The sequence below is a fragment of the Gavialis gangeticus genome, unplaced genomic scaffold (assembly GCF_001723915.1).
Source record: "Gavialis gangeticus isolate Ggan-Ray unplaced genomic scaffold, GavGan_comp1, whole genome shotgun sequence".
Taxonomy (NCBI): domain Eukaryota; kingdom Metazoa; phylum Chordata; order Crocodylia; family Gavialidae; genus Gavialis; species Gavialis gangeticus.
In genome coordinates this window covers 105,534,279-105,547,767 of record NW_017729024.1, presented here as the reverse complement: position 1 = coordinate 105,547,767, position 13,489 = coordinate 105,534,279, and the positions used below count along the sequence as shown (strand labels likewise).

Below are 13,489 nucleotides of genomic sequence, written 5' to 3'. Positions count from 1 at the left end.
AACATGTTCCAAAAGTAGACACTAATATATCTATATCTATATATCTATATCTAGATATATCTATATCTATATATCTATATATAGATATATATATATATATATCTATATATAGATATATAGATATAGATATATAGATATATATATACACACACATACACACACACACACCATAATGCTTAGCATTAATTATATCCCTTTAGATTTTTGCCGTCATCTCACTGACCCCCTTCCTTATGTCATCCACCAGCTATGGGTCACATTGTAGGCTTATTGTAAAGAAACTGGTACTACATTGTGCTAGGCACTCTACAAGAAGGCCAAAATGGTTAAGGGAAACAGAAGGAGAAAGGGAAATAAAAGAAAAGTTGACAACAGAAGTTTACAAAACAACAGAGACCCTTTTCTAAAGTGGCCATTGAGAAGCTTTTGAAAAATAGAAGTGCTGTGGGAAAAATCCATTTTTTAAAAAAAGACCAAATTTCAGTTTGTTGTGTGTGAAAAATTTAAAATGTGTCCTATTGCTACCATTTGGTTCCTATTTGTCCATTCTAATATTTTCCCCATAACCATTTGCAAAGGCAGAATTTATATTTACATTCACAAAGCGGTGATTTTTTTAATGTATGTAAATTCTGGAGTTAGATACCCAATTGTTAAAAACTGACCTGCAAATGTTAGCTTGCATTCACTATATGCACAGTTCAGAAGTAAATTTAGAATTCTACTTCTTACAGCTGATTCTTGAGGGTTCTGAGTTCCACCTATATGTCAAGTCACTAGTCAGTTCAAAAGGTCAAAACCACTAAATGTAAATTGTATATATTGAAAAAAATTGAGGGTTATCTACCTACACAAAAAACATTTACAAGTTCCAGTGGTAGTTTTGCACACACATATGGAGGGTCCATGCATTAATGAGCAGTCTTTACGCATGCAATCAAGTCCCTTGTTTTAAAATAGGTTATCCTTCACACTGACCTCATTTACACAGTATAAAAGATACATTAGGATGCCCAGAATGATTAGGAAATACAAAATGCATGTGAATGGTCAGGCAATGGTTTAAAGGCTTGCCACAATGATAACAAAAGGTGCTCTGAAAAGCCCCATCCAAGTCTTTCACAGCCATGATCCTTGCCAACCAGCCACAGGTGTACACCACAGGAGCAGGTGGAAAAATGCAACCTATGGAGGGAGGGTGTACAATGACAGTTGTGTCTCCATAATACATTCTCCCCCAAGGTGTTCTTGTGCATCTGTTACTCATTTAACTAATGAATTTGCATCACCAGTATTTTGAGAGATTTCATTAGGTGAGCATTTATTACTATGTCATTATGTGAAGGGCTGCAAGGGGGCACAAGAAGGATAGGAGTGAACACTGGAAGGAGCTAATCTGTGATCTGAGAAGTACATTAAATGTTAAGAAAGGACTCCTTTTCCCTTGCATTACATTTGGACCCAAAAAGAAAATATCCTCACATGCTGAAATAATCAAATCTGTGTTTGCTAGTATACATGTATACACAAACAGCCTGCTGTGCTGCTACTAAAGGAATATACTTTGTCTATAGAATTGGATCACTGTAATATTGTCCCTTATTTAACACAAATCAAACCCTGTTTTTTGCATAGGTTGAGCAAATAAACCCCTTTCCAGAGGCAGATTTTCTCTCTTGGGGAGGTTCAGATTCAGATCTCAGTTGTCAGGCTCCTCTATATGGATCCATATACAAAACCACATTTGAGGTACACCAGATACAGATCTGGGCCTGAACTATGTATGTTTGGGTCCTCCTTCATTTGATGTGTCCTGGCTTTATCTACTGGCCCAGGCCAAAGAAAATGAAGTGTGAGTGGCTCTCAAGACTAAGGTTTTTGCAGTGCATCTGTTCAGAATATTTACCAGATTGTCATAAACAATGTGGCCATGCTGGCTATGAGAAAACTGACTCTCCTAGGATATTTTCAGACCTAGTTGCAAGCAATACACAGTACTTTTGTTCTCCCCCTTCCCTTTTGGGCCATATGTTAGGAGATGTCTCAAGCTGTATCTTCCCTCCACTGTGCCAAATACTGACAAGTGAACAGCCACCAGAATTGCTGTGTTATATCAAAGGAGCAGTCCCAAAGCTGCACTCCAAATGGCTAGAAAGGAAACATCCTGGTATTAATTAATAACAGTATTTAGAAAAAGGAAAAGTAAACATTATCTAATGTATGTCTCTATCATCTGCCAAAACACTTACTACTTGCTCCATTCATTTTGCTAATTAGACCCCCACTGTTGAGCCACTGCTGTCAACTGGCGCAATTACTGTTGAGACATATATGCAGGTCAGATATTTTGTTCAGATGTGTAAGTTTTATATATTTTTAAGCCACACACCATAAACTGCTTGCCTAAGAAGCTGATTTCCCCTCACAGCTGAGAAATATCACATTCCAATTCTTTGTACCATCTAACACTTTAATCTTATGCAGTGAAATCCTAATTACAATAGCCTCCCTTCCAACTTTCCAACATGCAAAATATTCACTTATTTATAGCTCACTATTAATGAGTTTCCTGAAAAAAATTATATTCTTCTACATTCAATAAATTCATTTAAAGGGCAGAATCCCAGCTGCTGTAAATCAGCAGAGCTGTACTGATTTCAAAAGCACTCTGTCAGTCATTCCCACCAGCTGAGGATCAAACAGTAGATTTTAAATGTGTGTCCTTTTTTGCTCCCTACCTCCATAACATTCCAGATAGGAACAAATAAACCATTCTGCTATCATAAAGATATCATCACAAAAGCGCTTACAAGCTTCACGCTGCTATACTAAACCTTTCCTTTCACTCTTCCAGAAACTTGCAACCTAGCTTTAAAAAAAAAAGTCAAGTTATGCACAAGATCATAAAAAAATACAACAAAACTAGACAGCACCAGCAGTTTGAGTGAAATATAAACAAGGAGGTTTGGAGTTTTATTACCAGCCTGGAGGATGGTTTCTTATTTGATTTATCCTTTTAAAAAGGAGAGAGAGAGAGAGAAGAAAGAAAAGCTGAACAAATGAGAGTTTTGTTGTTATTGGTAGTTTAATGACTTCCTCTTTCAGTGGTCTTTGACTGCTTTCCAGTAGCTCCCCTCCTGGGTCCATTTTTGAGACACGTTGAGCTTGGCCTAATGCCAGTGTGACAATCAACATCTGAGCAGTCTCTTCTGTCAGAGATTATTTCTTGCTTTTCTTTGTTTTATTGGTGGGTGGGTGGGTGGAAAATAGAGGTGATTTCTAAACTGAAACAGGATGTCCTGCTGGTGTCCCAGGCTGTGAAAGGCTCTGTTTCATCACCTGTGCAGGCAATGCAAGATGGCTTAAATTAATCCAGTGAGACTAGGCTGCAGATCTCTTCTTTACATTTTACTTTTCTTTAAGACTCAAAAACCTCAGAGGGATGCCACCTTAACTGGCAGCACAGAGGAGGTAGTGATTGAGGACAATAAATTGAGGAGAAACTATCATGTTAAAACATGTATTTTGAAATGTATATTACTTGCATATAAATTTTCTAAATTAGTCTGTGCATACGTGCACACATACACACAATATATGCATAGACTGCATATGTACAAATGAATTCACTGTAAGAATGAATAAAATAGTGTACAAACTGGTATCAACTTCACGGCATTAACATTTTTATGCCATTATACAATAAATAGCATGCTAGTAGAATTAAAATCAAACAACATTTTGTTTAGCAGTATTTGGGTTGACAGTGGTATTTACTGAAATCCAGCATGAAATAAAATTGTATATTTATATATAGATTGAATGTGTGTACATGCATTTGTGGGGAGCAACTATTTATAAGCATGGACCAACTGTTTCTTTTTAGTACATAAAAACAGTGCTGAAATACTGCATTAAAAATCCTACATATGAAAATATCAACCACTTTCTATTACTTAGTGTTTAAAACTAAAAGGGTTTTGTCTGTTTTTCCAGAGGTAACATATTTTAGCTCAACAAGTTACAATTGCTTTTTAAATACTGGTGTCCTGGGTTTTGTCACATGTATCCTTCCAAGTTTTCATCCCAGCCATGAAGGCCGCTGACAGACATGCCCCCGCCCTCCCCCGGCTGAAGAACACACTTTACTGAAAGAGGAAGCATGTCAGTTTGACTCAGCTCCCCAGCATCTGTATAAATCAGGAGCTTCAGCAGGGCTTTTTGGCACTTTTATCTAATAGCTGGTTCAATTAGCTATTAGCTAAAAGCATCAAAAAGCCCCTCTGAAGCACGTAGTCTATACAGACATTGGGCAATCAGGTCCAACTAACGTGATGTTTCTTCTGGGCATGCGTTGTACTGCACTCTGTGCAGGGGCATGAGGAGCTGAAAGTAAAGCATTGTCTGGTATTTTTTTTCCACATCTGTAGACAGCCAAACTGATTTTCTTAATTTTGCCCTTTTGCAGTATGCATGAAGACAGCATTTTATTTCACAGTGATATCCCTAATTATCTCTCTATGGTATTTATGTGGCCACCATTACCTTGTATTTGAACTGTCTATATTGTATTCATTGCCACAACAACTGTGTAAGGCAAAGCACTGTGCTGTAATCCTGTTTCAGCAGGTGAGAACTGAGGCTCAGGTAGAGAGTAAAAAACTTGCTCAACACCACATGTGTTCCTTCAATAGTACAGAAGGAAACTGAACTCACGAATCCCAAACCAATATCCTCCACTCTGGACCATCTTTCCTCTTAGATGTACAACTTGTAGGCAGCAACACGTTAAAGAATTATAAAACAGAGGATTACCTATTTATTATTCATTTGTTAAAGTCTAATTGCATTGAGTCAGGGGGTTGATGGTAGTAAACAATATGATAAACCACATATACTGTTACATGAAATGCTTGTCCAAATTTTAAGAGAGATTTCAGTTCCAAGACTGATTGGTAGTTTAACAGTGTCCATGATCAAAAGGCCTTTTGAAGTCTTAGTCTATGTGTTCACTGCAGTGGCATCAGATTGTTTCTTTTGTAAAGGAGAGAGGAAGACTGACTGGATTTACAGTAGCATCCAGAATTCAGATACCTTTTTTAAAGTAACATGGCAGAGATATTAGGTTGAGAATAAAAAAAATAACCCCAAAAAGTGGTATATGATGGAATCCTTCCTTACAGAAGACTGCAATTAGTTTATGCTAGCACAGTCTTTTTCTACCTCCCTACTCTCAAGTCTCTGAAGAGAACAGATAAGGTTAATTTAGCTCTCTAGTTTTAATGGGTCATCTTTGGCCGCAGTATACGTGGGCTGAGTACAGACCAACAGCAAAGCACACATTCATTCCACTTCTTGAACATTATTTAATTCAACAAAATATGGGCCACTTTTCTGTTTGACATCTGCTTATATTTTGGGAAATGGATCTTTTCCTTGAAAATAATTGTTGGGGGTTTTTTTACTAGCAATGTCTGCAAAAAATGCCACAGTATATGTTGTAGGAGCAACAATATGGATTATTATTCACTATTCATCATTTCCCTGTTTACAGAGTTTCAGCAATGCACTTGGTAGTGGTCAGCAGATCCGAACTTAGTCATGCAATGCTAGTTCTTTTTGTTCTCAGCTACTCCATCACTTGAGAGGCAGCTAAGATACATTAAATACTTCACTGATGATTTTTAGTTTTTAAAACATGTAACTTTTGCAGTTGATATGGAGACGTTATTCAGTTGTTAGGACCTACTGAAATCACAATTCCCTGTTTCTTGCAGAAAATTCAAAATCAGTCAAGCTCCTCGAAAAATGGTGGTCTCACTAACAAACAAACAAACAAACAAACAAAAATAAACTTACCAGCAAGCAGAGAAAAGGGTAGGAAGCCATGTAGTCCTGAGGCACAGAGGGGAAAGTTTGGGGGAAAGGGAATAATTCAGAGCTGAACCTGCAATACAGGCTCGGGATAGGAGCTAGGCTGGGGCCAGACAGGGAAGCAAGAGGAATCTGGCACTGTCTTTTAAAACATCCCACTGGAGAAACTTGATCACTCAAAGTTAATGGAATACCTGAACCAAAATATGCCAAATACTAACAGTTTTCCATGTGCCAACAAGCTTCACCAACACTATCTCCCTGCAGTGATTCTTTGCATGTACAGCTCACAAAGTTGTATTGGCAGAATATGAAACCTTCTCCATTGCGGCCGATGAAGCCACTGACCCTCAAGATAACTACTTGCTGCACATTTTATTTCTGCTTGACAGCTAGACAGACAAGGACCTGCCTGCATTTCAAACTGAGCCAGTCCACCTCACTTCTGTCAATTTTTCTACCATGTCTCAGGTCATAGTGAAGTCAGTTATTAACTATGGCTTAGAATTTGACAAGATCTCAGCATTTCTGTACAACAAAGCCATATACACATGCAAGGCTTTCTCTGACGTGCTGTAAGGAATGCTGCTCAGTGCAGTGTCTGTCACCTGCAATGTGCACATTCTGACTTTAGTAAGTGACGTCTGGTATATACACTTCCTTTACGTGGATAGCGTGCTGTCCTCCTTCTAGAGAGCCTTCAAGCAGTCCAGGCCATAAGGTCTGGTATAGGGAGTCTTGTGGCAGTCAAAGAGGGAACTTGCATGCCAATGTGTCACTGCCACTGAAGCCTGTGCTCACAAGGAATTTCTGGTTCAACGTGATTCATTACCATTCCAAGCATATGCAGTACTACCAGCAGTTTATGACTGAGAAGCTGGAAATCACACCCAGTGCATGCTTAAGCTTCATGATATCTTAAGATGGGGCAACATTCGAGATCAAGTGACATTCGTGGCTGAAAATACCACCTGGTTCATGGAGCTTCTACCATGGTTTGAAGGCTGGCAGGCTGTGATCCACTATGCACACAACAAGTTGATGGATTTGATAAGTTGGGTTGAAGATAGGACATCACAAGAACTGTCAAGCTATCCTTATGAAAAGCAGTGGAGAACGGATCTGTTACAGATAATACCTGTGAATCTGAACCAGTACTGCAGGTACAACCCTGTCACTGCCACCACTGTTCAGACAACCGGCTGCCTTCTTCCTTAGTGCTGTTTTCATTTTGGACCCCAACCAGGTGCTTGTTCTGAGTTGTAACCCTCAGCTACTGAAATCAATCCCTGGATGGCAGAAAGAGCATGACAAGGAACACATTGATAACATGAACTTTGTCAAAGAGTGCTGGATGCTTGTGCCTCTGCCTGTGCCTTGGGACTCTGTCTGCGATTGGTTTCCACATCTCTACACCCCGGCAAGACATTGTCTCACCATTCCAACAAACTCAGTGGATACTGAGCATGCCGTCTGAGTATATGGACAACTGTTCACCCCACAACGACAGAGAATGTCTGTATCTACTGCCGCTGGATGTTTAAGAGCTAGTGTTTAAGAGGTAATATGAATTGCCTGTCTCAAGGTTAGCCCTGAGTAAACTCCTTTTTACGACGTCCTTTAATAAAGTGTATAATGATGGTATTAACTGCAAATCATGTTGTGTACAGCGTGACTGCCAGAGCCCCTTGACCAGAGGCATGGTGGGGGGGAGGTCCCTGATCAGCCCATGAAAATGGCAGCTAGCCCCATGAACTCCCCACAAAATTGGCTGCCTGCCTCCTCAACTTAAGTAGACCCCTAACAATTGTGAATGGGAAAAAAAGGTGAGCCGCTCAGCTGGCAATGAAGGGTCCACAAGTCCCTCAATTAAGCTATGGGCTATGCTCTAAAGAATTTTGAAACTCTAATTGTACAGGTTTCTGAAAACTACAGAAGGCTCAAAGGTTGTTGGCAGCTTCACATACTGGGATGAGCATCTGACCCAGAGAACGTCAAAATTCTAATAGGTACCAAAGGAATGAGGAACTACTGAATGTCTCTGCATTTTCAAATTGTAGTGAGATTGCCAAATATAGCCACTAGGTTCTTAAAAATATATCGTCAAGCACCGAAATCACAACTTTAGACCTTGGAAAATCAACAGAAGTTGTGATTTTGGTGCTTACTTGACAATATATTTTTAAGAACCTAGTGGCTATATTTGGCAATCTCACCACTATAAGGGTTTTGCCTATCAGTAGTTAATATTAAGTATGCAACATAAAATATATCTGCTCCTTCTACTGGCAATACTGATGAGGATTTCAACAGATGCAGAGAATATTTGCCATCTCGTCTCAATCAATGTAGTATGCTCTGCTTAGAAGCACAGGGTGTAAATCCAGATTTACTTTCCTCTAGCATAGGAAAGATCCAGCCATTTAGGAATTCTAGGTATAGAGTCCTGTGTGCACATTTGCACATGCCTATGTTAAGCTCATTGAGCAGGAAATAGCTCCTGAAAATGAAAGAATGAAAAATGGGAGAAAAAGGCTCCAGAGGCATGGGGGAATATTACAAATGTTGTTCACCTACCCTGGGATACAAAATATATACTATTTACTCTGGTTATCAAACCGTGTAATGGGTTGGGATCAATAAGCATTTACTGGCCCTATGTTCATACATAATGTAATGAATACAAAGATGATTTATGATTATGTTGCTAACTCTGGAACTGAACACTACTTTTTTTTTCTGGAGGATTGTTATATTTAATTTAATTAAAATCTATTATGCACACCTCTGTTTGCATCAGCATTTAAGCCAACTTAAATAATTTGTTTAGAAATGCAAAGTAATGATGCACAAACACAACCAGCGATTGGTCAAGCTTGTGCTCTTAAGAAAAAAAAACTAGGCAAAATGGCCAGCCAAAGTTTGTCTGCAAAAAAATAACTGCAACAAAGAAAGTAGGCATATGCACCAGTTTCATATTGCCTTGTGGGAAAAAAAAACTATAGAAGGGAAACAATTATTCATGTAACTCACACAGTCTATCAACAGTCCTTTCCCAAATGATTTGTACACTCACATAGGTGCAAGCCATAACAGTAACCAGCTTGAAAATTTGGCGTTCTAAGTCCACAAAAGAATTCAGTCACAAAGGTCTGTATTGATCACCATGGCTGCTTCTGCCTGAGACAAGTGTTCCCTGTCTTTCCATGGCCTTTCCATTAGGCCCAATGGCCAGACATACACGTGACTCTGCCCACATGTATGCAAACCACAGGTAACATTGTTTTAATTAAGGGGTTTTGCCTGCAAATAGTTGGAGGGAAATGCTTCACTATATGCAGCTCACAAAGAAAGCAGAAGCATTAGCAAGAACCTAGTTCCGTGGCTGAATACACTAAAACGGAAATCAGAAACACTGACATTCATTCCTTTTTTTAATGAATAATGTTTTAAAACAACTGCCTTCAGACCTAGATGACCAGAGAAGGGAAAACAGGGATCTGTTCTTAGTGTTTTGTATGATTCTCTTGCTGAAGCGTTGTATGAACCTGGACAAAAATATTTCTTTGTGTGCAGAGAAAGACTGAGTTTGGTCTTGCTGCTCTGTGCTGAAAATGAAGGAGAGGTCGCCAGGCCATTTAACTTCTTGTCAAGGTCAGCTGATGGACTTCAGTTTTCTAGTTGGGCTCCAAAGCAGTTGGGAGTAATTATTGTTTAATTATGTGTTGTTATATGTCCTGATTTTTAAAGTAACTGTGTAATCCTACATGTCAGAGCTTGTTATCGCATTACCATGCAGATCACTTGCTAGTATGTGTTTGAAGGTTTTTCTGAGGACATTGTAACGAAAATATATTTACTCACAATGGACAGTCTATTATGGCTGCTTATTTAGGAGTGGAACAGAGCAGACCAGTGAACCCAGCACTTCTAAGTGCAAATCACATTTTATTAAGATCACCCGTATTCTTGGGACTACTTCTGAACTTTGAGAACCTCCCAATTTTTTTCTGAGCCAGCATGGCCAAAATTATGGAGAAACTTGTGTTCCTATAATATGAGAACTGCAGCTGCCTTCCCTTCCATTTCCCTTTTTGTTTTTTTTAATATACACATAGCTTGTATATATAACAAAGCCAATGAGGAGTGTCAATTTGATTCAGGGCCTATTCTAGCTTCATGAAACTACTGTTATTCCAGTACTTTATTTTATAGGTCTCTCTTCCTGACTTATTTGGATCAACAGATAGGTGGCAGCAGTGGCATGCAGCAGCCAGTCCAATCTATATGACACCACCAGTTCTTCAAGGTTTAGCTGACTCTGTGAACAGTGGCTCTCAACCACTTTCAAGCGTGTTGCAATGAAACGGTCTCAGGTAGTTTTCAGGAGGCATACACAGGGCTGAACCAGGAAGCAGCTGTGGCAGGAGCAGGAGTGGTTGTGTCTGCCTGCATTAGGTTTATAAAGAAGTGAATGCTGCTTTGAACAGTTACTATTAAGAGGGAGCATGTGCAAAGTCTTTTACCTACTAGGTGTGTGGAGGTTGTGGGTTAAAGAGGAAGCCACCATGGGTGACTGCTGCCGCCTTAGTCGGGGGGGGCATGTGCCCCACCTACAACCACACCTGCCAAGCAGGGAGGGTCCCCCGCAGCTGCTCCGGGTGACCAGGGAGATGGGGGTTCCCCCCGGGGTGATCTTACAGACCGGCCCACAACAGCTGACTGCTGTGGCCAAACACTGCAATCACTGGAGCCACTTCCAGGAGTGGCTGCAGCTGCTTCTGGCAGCAAGTGCCAGCCGACTGCTACAGCCACTCCCATAAGCAGTGCAATTGGCTGGTGCTTGCAGAGGTGGGCACCAGCGCTCCTGCCTGCCCCCCGTGTCCATCAGCAAAGCGGCAAATGTGGCCGGTCAGGGGGTGCATGTGCACCCCTTATGCGTCACCACTGGAAGCCACACAAAACCTGCCTTCCACTTCCTAGACATAGTACGCCATGAAAAATATGCTTACTCATAAATATTCCTCCAGTCAGGGAGAGGGTGGATGTCTCTCTCATCTTTTATTAACAACTTGGTATATTTTAAAATTGTTTTTCTCCTTTTGTTTTTTTCTGCCTTTCTATACTTCTTGCCATACACTTCAGGTGGTTGGGATGTTTCCAAGTTATGCATAGGAATTGAGGCATTCTAGATTTTTGTGGTGTTTGCAGGTTTTAAAATAGTGTGCTCTCTCATATACCCATCCTTAAATGTATACTTATGTATATCTGCTGATCTGTAGACCTTCAACCATATTTCCCCAACTCTTTAGGAAGATGCTCTAAGAACAATAAATCATTCTTCTTTTGGTTTCATTACATTGGCTACAAACTTTTTGAATATGTCACAATTCTGGGCCAAATTCTGCAGTTATAAATGTGCTTGCAAAAATAGGAGCATAAAGAAATAAATATCAACAATAGTGATTTAAAATGCAGCATTTTTCTTAAACTGTGCTACCTAAAGGCATTTATATATATGCTCTGGGAGTGGGAGAGGGTGGGGGCGCTTCAGTTAGAGCAGCTCCAAGAGCTGCCGTAATTAAAGCACTCACAGCATCTCATGTATCAGCATACCCACACTTCAAAATGGTGGGGGGGGGGAGGGGAGGAGACACTTTATCTAAAGCTTGTCAACGAGCTTGGATAAAACACCTCAACCACCATTTTGAAGCATGAGGACACTGATACTTAGGACGCAGGAGGGTGCTGGAGCATAGTAACTGCCATGCTTCAGCAGACTCAGTGAATCAAGAATGCTCCAATGCGCTGGAATTCCAGCGTGTCGGAACAGCTTTCCTGCTCATGTACAGGTACCCTTTGATATTGTTTAAATATAATTGTCTCAGGTACGTCTGTCTGGGAAAACCAGGAAAAAGACTCTTTTTAAATCATGACTCCTGAGTATCTCAAGAGGCTTTTGTTGCTTTTGCTAACTTGTATGTGGCATTTAACTGACTAGGTCCTTTAACAAACCATTAGTTCCAAATATGAATATGCTCAGTATACAGCTAGCAATAAAACAACCCACTCCCTATAATGTTTCCATTTGAACTCACTAATAGGTCTACTCAGAAGAGATCCAATTGACATTTTTCTTTTTAATCTTCTTTTCTATACAAGCTTTCAAGTCCTGAATCAAATTTACTTATTTGAAGACATATGGGTGTTGTCTTCCTTCTCCAACCAAAAAAGTCACATTTCCTTCTAAATTCAGGAAAACATCTCTATGCTGCAAACCTCTTCCATAATTCATTTCTCTTTTTCACTACAGTACTTTCATAAAAATCTTGTTAGGATTGCTGTTGGAATATGAATGCAGACATCAGTTTGGATATGACCCACTAGGGATTCACAACTGTGACTGTTATTGCTACAAGAATAGTGCTTTGCATTAGGATATGGTGTAATGCAGGTTCAACTCAAGCAAGGTCTTCAAACAAAGGTACTTGATGGAGCATAACCTTTTAGTATATGGACATGCCTAATTTCCTATGCAGTTCTTTGGCACCATCTAGCAGTTCGACATCTCTGGCCCCTCTACGTTCTGTAACAGCCAATAGACTGCCTGCAAAGCACAGGTTAGTATCATAAGTATTCAAGTCAATTAACTACTTCCTCTTTTTAGTAATGATCTGGGAATAGGGGATAGAGCTTATAACTCTATGGCTTCCACCCTCCTCGGCCTCTCACAATGACCACAACGAGCCGAAATGTTGAATCGAGCAATATTTCTCTCTGGCTTTGTTACTGAACCACTCTAAAAACAGCTCTGGGGTCATCTTGTTTAAATTAATAGCACGAGTGTATAAACAGTTTGCCATGCTATCTGCCTGAATACGTAACTATGCATAGTCATTGACTGTGAATCTCTGGTGCAGTTCTACTACAATTTCTTCCACCCCTTGGGTTATGGCTTTGTATGCCACATGTAACGGCACACGCTTCAGATTCACGAAACTGAACTCCTCAGTGTACCTCATGCCTCCAAACATGGCTACAGACCACTCTTGCCTTCTCACCTGCACCATATATACGTCTGGTAATACATCCTCTGATGACTCAGGAGGCCAGGGGCATTTGAGGGGTCCTCTAAACTGTCTTCCATGCCAGATTTGTTATCCCAACCCTCTGACCCATCAGGTCTTGGTGGTGGGGGAGGCCTGGGTGGTCTGGTAACATTTGAGGGGCCCTCTAAAGGGCTTCCTAAATCATAGTCACCATCTCCCCTCTCTGTCTCTGTGGGTCTTGGTGAAAGGTCAGGTCTGGGAGGCTGAGGTACATTTGAGGGACCCTCTAAAGGGCTTCCTAAACCATATTCTACACCTCCACTCTCTGACTCCGGGTGTTCCGGTGAAGGGTCAGGACTGGAAGGAGGAGAAATGTTTGAGGGATCTCTAGGGGATATCTTCTTTTTTTTTCTCAACCAGTGTTTAGCCTTCCCTACGCTCCTCTTTAACCAGGCCCTTATTTTTTGCCCCATGAGCCACTTGCTGGTTCACCACCCATTCTTGACCCCACGTTTACCACGACTCCCCCTCTTATGATACAGGTCACGCCTGCTGTCCGAATTACA

At 40.4% G+C, this 13,489-nt stretch overlaps 1 long non-coding RNA gene and 1 pseudogene across 1 annotated transcript in view; one reads left to right on the top strand and one right to left on the bottom strand.

Annotated features, from left to right (window-relative positions):
* Window positions 1-8,571, top strand: part of LOC109297615 — a 22,753-nt gene extending 14,182 nt beyond the window's left edge. Inside the window, exon 3 of the long non-coding RNA XR_002097363.1 lies at window positions 8,409-8,571. This is a non-coding gene — a long non-coding RNA (uncharacterized LOC109297615). The remainder of the gene's footprint in view (window positions 1-8,408) is intronic.
* A 4,187-nt stretch (window positions 8,572-12,758) lies between these two features.
* Window positions 12,759-13,489, bottom strand: part of LOC109298097 — a 45,697-nt pseudogene continuing 44,966 nt past the window's right edge.